This window comes from Taudactylus pleione, unplaced genomic scaffold (assembly GCF_031769625.1).
Source record: "Taudactylus pleione unplaced genomic scaffold, aTauple2 ptg000214l, whole genome shotgun sequence".
NCBI lineage: Eukaryota > Metazoa > Chordata > Amphibia > Anura > Myobatrachidae > Taudactylus > Taudactylus pleione.
This window is the reverse complement of record NW_028284616.1, coordinates 5,416,008-5,427,950: the sequence shown is the minus strand read 5'-3', so window position 1 is coordinate 5,427,950 and position 11,943 is coordinate 5,416,008.

Genomic DNA, 11,943 nt, shown 5'->3' with positions numbered 1-11,943 from the left:
TCATCGAACATGCACACATCAGCATCATCAATTCTTAGACTATAGGCAATTCTTTAGAAAGCACCCTAGATCTGTACCAGCTTGCATCCTGGAAACAATGTTTAAGTTACAATTTCATAGCGGGAGAAAGAATAGCAATAAAACTCTCCCGAAGGATGAAGGGAGGACTCCAGCTAATCCATCCGAAATACATAACATAATTTTCCCAGAAAAGGAGGGAGGGTTTTTATGGATTCAGGGTTGCAAAATACATTTGTTCCCAACCACAGAAATATTCCATTGCAATTTTTTTACTGCCTGCAGTGAGCCTAGAAGGTGTTTATTTTTAAAATGTGATAGTACCTGCTGGGTCTCCAATGTCTTATAACACGTAGAAAGCTTGCTTCAGGTCTTACCGTTTAGTTTGTAGTCCCAACAATCAGAAGTGTAACATTCAGCAAGGGCTTCACTTTATGGCTGGGCCACATTTTATAGCAGCAACATGTAATATGAGCCCTGGATTATTTGCATTATGGCATGGCTGCTGTGGGCACTAGTGGGGGCGAATAAATACAGGAATTTATACTAAAAATATTGGACAATAGAAATAGTAATTAGGTGTTGATTCATGATCTATTTTAGACCTGTTACACACACAGAAATGCTAGTATCTTTAATGGGCCTATTCTTTATTAGAGGCCCAATGAGGCTGCCTAGTATTCAGTAAATTCAGAAAACTCATAGTTGCTGAAGTTAGCTTGCAGGAACCAACGGATTTTTTATGATACACCGCCGGCCGCATGGCCAGTGGTTCAAATCCCGGCAGCGCCAGCCCGACATGGAAGGAAATCCCGATTGTCTACAAGGTAAGTACTTACTAACCTAACTCTACCCCCTAACCCTAACCCTCCTTTAGGGTGCCTAACCCTAATCTCCCCCCTGTGCCTAACCCTAATCCACAATCAGGGAAATTGTAGGTGGTAGCAGAATGTGTGTGCCGCGCTTCGCAAAGGGCGTGTCTAGCTCCACTTGTGGGTGTGTCTATTGTCACTGCATTTTATTGACCACTCCGTTACCTCCCCAAAACATTTACTACCTGTCACTCTAACATTGTCAATCAGTTCCCTGTGCATGCAGACTCGCAATACAAAAGCGCAATGGCAAACTGCTCTATCTGTGTAAATATAGCCATTGCGTCCATCTCTGAAACAGACACAATTTCCCAGTGCAGGGTGTACCAGTAATATTGAAGGTTGTGTGCAAGGTGAGGTCAAATTTATTTGAAAATCATATTGGACCATGTGCTCCCACCTAATACAGATATATACACATTATTTATGCCACATTGTGAACTTGTGAGGCTACTGTAGGACAGAGTAAACTGTAAAGACAATTTTCACAGACCAAAATAAATAAATAAATGTTGACAGGAGAAAGTGAAGAAACTGCTGAGCGTAACAGGCATTACCTGCCCCCAGAGAGGGCACTTACTGACAGCCATGGAATGGATGGCTGTCACTGAGAACCCTTTCAAAGTGCAGTTAATGCCTGTTACACTCAGCACCCAGCCACCATGGGATGTACCCATGGCACAGTTCCCACTACTAGTTTGTTTTATAATTTCCAGCTACCATTACTTGTTAACTTGGTACCACTGTGCTGGGGGTGAAGACGCCAGCACTGCCACCTCTGCTGGGAATGCCGCGTCCCGCGCTGATCTGAGGCCACGCTCCCTGCTGATCTGATGCAGCGTCACCTGCTGATGCCGCCCGCCAGTCACCCAGACGCTAATCGCACACTGATAGGCTGCCACCGCTACCCATAACCCCACGCCGCGGTGGCCGGCCTTTAGGTACCATCGCATCATGCGTCATGACACCGGGAGCAGCAGTAGTATTTGCAGGGGAGCGGGAGTGTGAGTTATAAATCGGGAGACTCCCGCTAAAATTGGGAGGGTAGGCAACTCTGCCCTAATCCCCCCTCTAAGTGCCTAAACCTAACCCTCCCTTTCCCCGCCGCCGAAACCTAAGTCTCCCGGGGGGTGCCCAACCTTAACCCTACCTCCCCTTGCCTAAAACAAACCCTAAGTCCCCCCCGGGAACCCTAAACCTAACCCTCCCTCCCCCGCGGCTGTCCGCGCTCGGCGCCCAGCATCCCTTCCATTGGGATGCCGGTTGCCGGTCTCCCGGCGTAGGTTAGTTAACCCTCGCCGGGATTCTGTAGTCTAGATACCAGCGGTCGGCATTGTGACTGCTGGCATCATAAATGTATACCGAACCAATGCCATTTTTAGATACTATAGGAAGGAGGTCAGTGGTTACGAAGAGGGATCTGAGCAGATTCCTCCGCCACCACCGCACCGAGAGACATGCAGCCGTACGCATACGTGAACGTAAGCTTTTTGGAACAACTGTCCCCGCATCGGAGCAACATTAAATTGCTCTTGTAGGTCAGTATCAACCACCGTAACTTGCGTCTGACATTTTCTTGATTGGTACTCCTATTGACAGCTCAAAGTGGGGAAGTGAACTCCGGGTTTCCTGCAACAAGACACCTTCGGTTCCCCAGACCTACACAATTCCCTTGACAGCCATACCAGTTACCTGGAATATAACACTAGGGCAATTTGGTCTGAATCATTTTGCATTCCTGTCATCATGCTTTAATCAAGGGACTGGCTCGCAGAGATAGTCTGATCTCATTGGGAGGTAGTGACACCAAGCTTACAGTGAAGGCGTGCATGAAGTTTAATACAAATTTCTACCCACACTCACTTTCTCACGCTGCCAGCCTGTAGCAGTTGTTCCCCTGTTATGCTCAGTCTTTCAGAAGACATCCTTTGTCTTCAGAACATTAGACAGACATAATTATCTGTTGTTCAACTGTAACTGAGCTGCCACTTTGCTCCTGACACTTCAACATTTATACTTTGCAGCTTCTCTCCATTTTACCTTATTCTTTGGCTTCTAAATTACTAGATGTAGAGCTATGCTGCCACCTAGTGACAATCTGAAAAATAACAGATTTATAATACTCCAAAAAACATGCAAAAAGAAGTGGCAGCCACTCAGGGACGTCTTCTTAACTTGCAGTGTATCACCACACTACAACAAGAAGCTACAGACATCCTTTGTTTGAAAGTTAGAGAAGTGATCTCCTCACAATCCACTGAATTAAGACTGCTGAAGACTAGACTGGATGATTGGGATGTTAGATGACACTGATTTACCATCTGTGTGACAGGCCTGCTAGAAGACATTCCACTGATTGGTTTGATGGCCAAATTATAAGGATTTTGAGTTTTCTGAACAACGCATTGCTGATGAACTTCGCAAAAATTTAATAAATAACATTATAGTTTCCCATTTAGCCTACAAGTAATCCACTATGGAAGTGTCACTGCACGCCATATCCCGTCAATGTTTTGCTTGACCCTGGGACATACTCGCCTACTCTCCTGGATCGGCTCCCAAATCTCGGGTGGTGCTCCTGGCCAACCGGAAGAGTATTCAAGTCTCCTGGACTGTAGCTGCTGCTGCTGCCCGCATCCGCCCCATGGCTGCCCATTTCCCGAGTGAATTGGATAGTCTAAGCGGCCGATGGCATGATTCACGCCACAGGGGCAATTCACAGGTTCAACAGAACATTGATTACTTAGTGCTGAAGTCTTAGAGGATTTTTGAAACCAACAACTTGGCCAAGCCTCTCATGACAGAAAAGGTTTCTCACACAGGGAAGAGAGGCATCAAGCCTTGGAGAGTGATAAAGTGGAGAAGCTGCCCAAAGTAACCAATCAGTTTGTGTCATTTATCTAGCATGGTTTATGAAATGACAGTAGCTGGTCGGTTGCTTTGGGCAACTTCTTCACTTTATCTCTCTCTCCAAAGACTTGATATAGCTTCCCTATACAGGCTCGGACTGGGCCACCAGGGAGTCGGTGAGATCCTGATGGGCCCCACTGCTTTGTAGCCACACTGTCATTCGCAGGAGGGTGGAACCTACAACGACATTCACTGTAGAAGGGCGCAGACTGCAGTGCAGCTGCTTGCCTGGCAGTCATCAAGGCTGTTTTGACTGACCCAGCCGGCAGCTACACACAGAGGATCGGGGCACACTGCGTTACTGGGTAATTCCCATGAGACTCTGCAGAGAGGTCAGAGGAGAATGTGCTGAACTCTGATTGGTGGAGCCCATCACATGCTCTTCTGACCATGGAGAATGAGATCAGCAAACCCTCCAACATGACCCCTTCCACTAGGTGCAAAATGCTCTGCGTCCCCCCTTATAAATGATTGCAGTCACCTCTAAATGCAATTATACATTAATACCCCTTTTCCACTGCCGCAAAAACCTGGGTTAACCCTGGGTCGCGGCTCAGTGGAAAAGGGTCCTAGAAAAAAGTCCCGAGCAGGGTTCTACACAAGTAAAACCCGGGTCTTGCTCAGTGTAAACGGGTAAACCGGGTCATCCAACTCGGGACCCGTTTACAGCATGCTGATTGGCTGAATTCAGAAGCTGTCTGTGACAGCTGTCACCGAGGAGGGAGTGATTACAGCCTTCCCGTATGGTCTGGACCGTTAAGGTTTTTACCCCATCACCGCTTCATACGGGGAGGCTGTAATCTCTCCCTACCCTTGTCTCCGGTGACAGCTGTGACATCAGACAGGCTCCTGAAAGGACACCCAACTGCCGAAGGGCACTCTCCACTGATCGCCGATCCGCTCGGGTCTGACATTCAGGGTAGAGCAGGAGTTTCCAGCGCTTGGTGATGACATCATCTTCAAGCACCAGCACTGCATCCGTGTACAGTGTGAATGGCGCCGACCCGGCATATTCTTGGGTCGGCACCACAGTGGGAATGAGGCAAATCCTGGGTCTGACCCGGCTTTGAACCATGTTCCAAATCCCAGGTCAGACCCAGGATTTTGGTGGAAAAGGGGTATAAGAGGGAAGTTCAGGAGCAGAGCATTTTGTACCTGTTGGAAGGGGTCGTCTTGAGGGTTTGGATCAGCTGCAGTGCAGCCTCATGTGAGTGACAAATTGTGAGGCTGTGCCTGCTCTGCCGGCTGACAGAGATATCTTGTGAGTAGTGTTGCTTCCAGTCTGCTGCTGTGTCTCCCCCTCCCAGCACCCCTTCTCTAAATTTGCTGTTCACCTCTCTCCCAGCCACAGCACTCTTGCTCCTAGTCCTTGCACATATCCTGCCAGTGTGTTATCCCTCCCCCCCAATCCTAGCACCCCTGATCCCAGTTACAGCACTTTTTTCCTTCCTAGTCCCTTCTCCCTGCTCCCAGTCTCATACTCCTGTTCCAAGTCTGCTGTTCCTCCCCTTTTCCAGTCCCAGCACACATTCTCCCAGTCTGTTGTCCCTTCCTCTCCTAGTCTGCTGTCACTTCCCCTCCCAGTCCAAGCACTAGGGATGACCATCAATAGTTAAGAACCATCGATGGTTAACCACCGATGGGCGATGGTTTTGCCAGCAATGGCAGAGATCCAAACGTTCTCTGCCATCAATGACAGACCAGGACCCACTGTTTTTTTCTTCTTCACAACGTCACAGGGCTTAGACCCACCCCCTGATGGTACGCTAAGCCCTGCCCCCAATGCTGATTTGGCCCACCATGCCCCTCCCAACAGCAGTGGCCATCGAGTCATTCAAGCCATCAATGGTTCACCATAGATGATTTTGTGCCATCGATGGTAATCATTGATGGAACTTTCAATGATGACTATCAATTAGCAGCTCTCTGATGGCCATGCCTACCCAGCACCTGTTCCCAGTTGCAGCATCCCTTCTTCCAGTCTGCTGTCCCTTCCCCTCCCAGCACCCCAGTCTGCTGTTCCTCCCCTTTCCAGCCCCAGCACCCCATCTCCCAGTCTGCTGTTCTTCTCCCACTTAGACCCAGTACTCCTGCTCGCAGTCCTCCTACTCCCAGCCTGCTGTTCCTCTCTCTTCCAGTTCAAGTATCCCTGCTTCCTCCTAGTCCCTGACCCCTATCTCAGTTCAGGGATGGACTGGTAGCTCCTCTCTTCTCTGCTACCGACAAGTCAGGTAAGTATTTTGTGGGGGCTGGGACAATAATTAATGTGTTTGTTTTTCTGTGGGGGCCAACTACTTTTTTTTCTGTGGGGGCCAATGTGTTTTTTCCCGTGGGGGACAAAGTGTGTGTATTTTATTACCATGGAGGACTGATGGTGTGCCTTAGCAATGCTAAAATCTTGTTCTGTGTGCCGCGAGTTGAAAAAGGTTGAAAATCACTGTATACAAATACAGGGGGTAATACAGACCCGCTCGCGAGCGCAGGGCGCTCGCAAGCGGGTCGATGTTGCCCTACTGCGCATGCGCATGATGGAGGGAGCTCTGTCATGCGCATGCGCGAGAACCGGCGAGCGACAGGCTCTTCGTCGCTCCGGGTCTCGCACCAAAGGGGGCGTGCTGTCGATGTTGAGTGACAGCATGCCCCCTTTGGTGGGCGTGCCGGGGGCGTGGTTGCCAGATGGAGGCGTTCCCATGGGAACACCTACTGTCTGAAGCCGGCCCCACTGACATCACTAGTGATGTCAGTGGGAGTGATTTTGGCTCTGATAGAGCCAAAATTACTCCAGGGCTTGCGGCAGCGAGACCCTACCGCAGGGTCTCCGTCGCAAGCCCGATGGTCGCGATGGTCTTGACCATCGCGACCATCATCATGGACTCTCGCTATAGCTGTGGGTGGTAACCCACAGCTATGCGAGCATCCATGAGGCCGCTCCATTTTCATGTAGGAGGGCCCTGATTCAGAGCGAGCGCTCTGGTCAGAGCGGCCGACTCTGAATCAGGCCCACAGTTCTCTGTTCATGTGTCCCTAACCCTTGGTCTCCACATTTCCAAGACATTATCCTTCTATGAAAGCTGCAATATGTACACATGATGTTGGAAAACATGCTTGTGTAAACTAAAACTTTCTAATTTGTTTTTAAGTGGGGGAAAAAAGACATCTCATTGAGAATCAGACAGAGGGTCTGATTCAGAAGTGAATGTAGAAGCGCACTCAGCAGCAAATGCCGCTACATACTCCGAGTATATGCAAATGCCGCTACATACTCATTCCCTGCTGTAAGTCCATGCGGCTGAATGTGAAATGACTGAGATGCCCACTTTCAGCATGCGTGCAGGCAGTAACAATGATTGGTGCTTCCTTGGACGCCACCATCAGTCGCACCTTAGAAACTTGCACCAGAACTATGACAGGTTCAGTTTCTCGGTCTGACCGTGTCCTCCTATGTCCGTCCATCTCAATCGCAACAGCTTCTTTGTGTGTACACTCTGTGTAACGCATGAGCATAGAAATGTTTACGCATGTACAGTTGCAAGAAATCGCTCAACTATGTGAACGTCGGCATTGCTTACGCATTGATTGCTGCTCTGACCATAAAATACTGAGGGTCAATGTTAAGTTGGACACAATATGCACCAAATACACAGCATACAATGCTCCAGAAGGAAAGATGTATTTTTTTTCCAGTTTGCAGAGCTGGGCGTATCTCACACTGCGTCCATCTCTTTAACCGCATATGCACCAGGTGTATGGATAGAGTACAATAGTATACAGTATATGTCAGGGTGAAGCCAGGAGAAAACACTAGTACGGTATACTGTATTTGCCTGGTTTATCGCAGGACCATCCATTAGGGCAGTGATACACAACCTGATACACTTTGAGAGCCACAATGGGAAGCCCTCTAGTCTTTATAAGGGCCATACATGGGGATTCTGTGATAAAGATGATGCTATGTCCTGCTAGCATGATGGGGATCAATGATATATGTAAAACTGGCCTTATTTGAAAGGTTCATTTTTTAAATTAAATACTATCACGTTCCTATAATGGCTGCCCACTCCTCACTGGTCGGAACCACACCCCTAGTAGCAGCTGACCAGGACCCTTAGTGGGCCCCTGTGAGTGCATTCCCACGGTGGGCACTTCAAGCCCCAGTCCGACACTGTCCCTATAGTCTGATCATGTATTTCTTTCGTGTTAATACGCTTTTCCTTTTTGGTTTAGTGAATCACAGTAAAAGAATGTATTGGTGAGACTGCTTTGTTATGTGTTCAAAGGTTCTTTTGAAGCCTCTGCCCATAATAACTGTTCTTTGCATTGTGGAAATATGGGTTTAAACAATGTAATATAAGTTAAAGTTTAACACTGTAGAGTTTTAAATACATATAGCTCTTCACACCTTTACCACCTGAAGGTCTGTTGCCAACCTGAAGAGACATATATATATAGGGTCTGATTCAGAGGTGGACAATGATGCATGCGTGACTACATCTTTTTACTAAACGTGACTACACCTTTATGCTAATACCGCAGCCGATGGGATTTGTACACAGACGCCCACCACCTGCAGTGCTAATCTGTCACTGTGCATACAAAGACGCATTATTGGATGCACCATCGGACATTGCTCCAGCCCTATGGAGGTGCAGAATGCCCGTCTAAACAGGGCTGCCAAAATCGGTGCAACTGCGGAAAAAGACGCGGTCACTGACCGTGACACAGCCACATCTAGCTAGCCACACCCCTGTTACCACTCAGAAACTCCCACTGAAATAGCCTCTCTCTGAATCCAAATTCGTTCTGCGTCCCCCAGCAGTGACCATCAGGATGCAGGCGCAGTGTGACTAGGACACATGCGCTTCACAGCGAGCATATAGACAAGCAGATATTGGAGGCAGAGTCAGAGTAGCTCAGTGTGGAATCACTTTAAGCCGCTAACCCAGAGCTGAGAGATTGAAAGACCCTCCATAGAATACCCAGAAGGGAATTTGCTGTACCACAAGTCACCCTTTGGACAGGAGTGGAGATCCTCTGTGGTGTCTGCTGAAGGAGCTTGCCGCACCTTGCCAACCAACTGGAGAATTGTCAAATAAGTAACCTGGCAGTGAGTGCTTGTTAGAAGTATAATAGGTATCCATCTTCGTCTCACAGAATGTCTTCACCACTGTTTCATTTCAAGACACGGAACCGTATTCTGGATAGAACTCACCACTGGCACTCTAATACCGTTCACTGAAAGGTTTCTTTAACACCTCCTTTTTCTTTCAACACATCACACTTCTTAGGGGTCTATCAACAGACACTCACCATAAATCCACCTTGGTTCATACGTATAAAGGTTTCTTGTTACGACTCCCCTTATATATCCAATTGATGAAAAAATGTATCTATTTTCTTAAAACAATTCTTTATTCCAAATCGGAACCATAAAAAGTAAAAAATAGTCACATTACAAAAAAAAGCACATATAGCAGTATTGGAACTATAAGTGGCAATAGGATATTCACAATATGGTTTTAAAACCTTTCTGATGACACGGGCATAATCAGAGAAGGTAATCCAACTGGATGACACGTGGAAGAAAAAACCATTTAGAGAAATATCCAAAAAGAGATGGTATAGTACCGCCTGTTGTCCAATTCCTGCTGCTTACTCCACCATCTACGCGTTTCGGACTGATTGTCCTTCCTCAGGATGTGGAGCTGTAACCCAGGAAGGGCTTAATATACCCCCCTCTAAATTAAAAGACAATTAACCAATTATACTAAAAATCGCAAAAAACCCTCAATAGACCACATTGTGAAACCTCCTATTACCATCTGAAGTCCCTTACAGGATATAACCTTACTTCAAAATTCATAGACATGATAATCTCCCATAGAGTATCCAAAATAACATAAAAAAGGATATAAAAAAAGGATAATATGCATCAATTCAGCGTCAACAAAATCCTGGAATGTAATCCACCACCCACCATAGGAAAAAGACTGTGGCTCCTGCTTATTGCCACACCGCTTCTTCCAGTCTGCACAGCGGAAGTCCTTATAAGGTAATACCCCTCCGTAATACTTCCCCCATAAGTCCTAAAGCCCATATATATGAGCCAATACTTCCGGAGTAGTCGACTACCACACCCGGAAGTGAAAACGATCAGGCGCTCCATCTGCCCCCTCTAATACATAAACCATGTGATTAGAAGCGGTCACGCATACTTCCGGAAATCTCTATACGATGCGTCTCACGTCCACATCTGGAATCTGACCCGCAAACCCGGAAGTTGGTTTCAAAGGAATTCCTCCCCATGGGCTCGCTTATTTAGTTCCACAATAGTTATATGCACATATGTGAAATACCACGAAGGTCCACTCCATTCGTAGGTTGATATATAGAGTTCTGGAGATATGCAGCCAGATCCTTAACATCGCATCACCATGGGGCAGTATATATTCCAAACATTCTGAATTAGTACTTTTCCATAGTACCAAATAAAATATCCTCCGTTGTACATGTAAAAAGGGGAAAGTAAACACCATTAGAGAATAAACATAACCCATAACAACCATATAACAATAAAAAATATATATATGTGTACACGGCTTCTACGTTCTTACAGAAACCATTTTGTCTCGAAATCTATATTAAGTCCTCTCGGGGCTAGTGTTTTTAACATATAGATTTTTTTCATTTCCATTTGTGCAAGACGTTCTTCCATATTATTTTTCCTCCAATTAGGATGGATAACCTTAATACCACAGAAGGATCTAAGTTCTGTGATATTGCACTGATGTTTCTGCTGAAAATGTAAGGAAACATTATGTGTACTCAATCCTTTTTTAATGTTCCTGGCGTGTTCTGCCAGTCTAATTTTTAACATACAGGTGGTCCTGCCCACATATTGTGAACCACATGTGCATTCCAGCAAATACACACAATATCTGCTATGACAGGTTATAAAATCATCGATCTTATAACTATGATTAGTTTGAGTAGATTTGTATTCCTTTATATGAGACACTTCACTTTTACATAATCTACACATAATGCACTCTCCGCATCTATAAAAACCTTTTGATTTATTCATTGTTAGGTCCCTGGGTTTTGATGTTACACTTTTAACAATAGCATTCTGGATGTTGTTAGCTTTCCGATAAATAAACATCGGTCGTTCTTTAATGTATCCCTTTAATACAGGATCTCTAAGTAAGATATCCCAATGTTTAGCTATGATAGTTTCAACTTGTTTATATTGGCTATGATATTTAGAGATGAATGGTATTCCCCTATCCTCCCATTTTTTTTGTAGTTCCATCATTGTTAAGAATATGCCCCCTCTCGAGATCACTGGCCTGAGTCATAGCTTTGGTCACTAGCTCCTTTCCATATCCCTTCTGTATGAATTGATGACTCAAATCGATTGCCTGCACATCAAATACCTTTTTGTCTGTACAATTACGGTTAATACATTGAAACTGGCTGTAGGGTATACTCCTTAGCCAGTTAGCATGGTGGTTGCTGGTGAAGTCGATGAATGAGTTACAATCAGTCGGTTTATTAAAACTCTTGGTTTTCAATGTATTCCCTTCTATATATATAGTGAGGTCTAGGAAATTCACCTCTACATCACTAATACAAAAACTGAGATTGATGTTATATACATTTTCATTCAAATAGGCACAGAATCATTCCAAAGACTCCTTGTTACCCTTCCAAACAAAACAGACATCATCAATATAGCGCATCCAGGACACTAGACTGGCACCAAACTCATGGCCACTCCACACTGATCTATGCTCCCAGAGGGCCATGAATAAATTAGCATAACTAGGTGCCAGTCCAGTGCCCATCGCCGTGCCTGACATCTGTAAATAAAACGATTCCATAAACCAAAAAAAGTTGTTCTTCAGAACCAATTCTATTCCCTCCAGCACAAAGTTTTTATAGGATTCTGTGAAAGACTCTCTATCTAAAAAGAATCTCACAGCCTCCAATCCAAATCGATGCTCTATAATTGTGTAGAGAGATGTAACGTCGGCGGTAACGAGCCAATAGTCATCTCTCCACACAATCTCCTCAAGCTTATGAATAGTAGCTATGGTATCCTTAAGATACACCGGGGTCTTCTTAACCAGTGGTTGGAGTATAA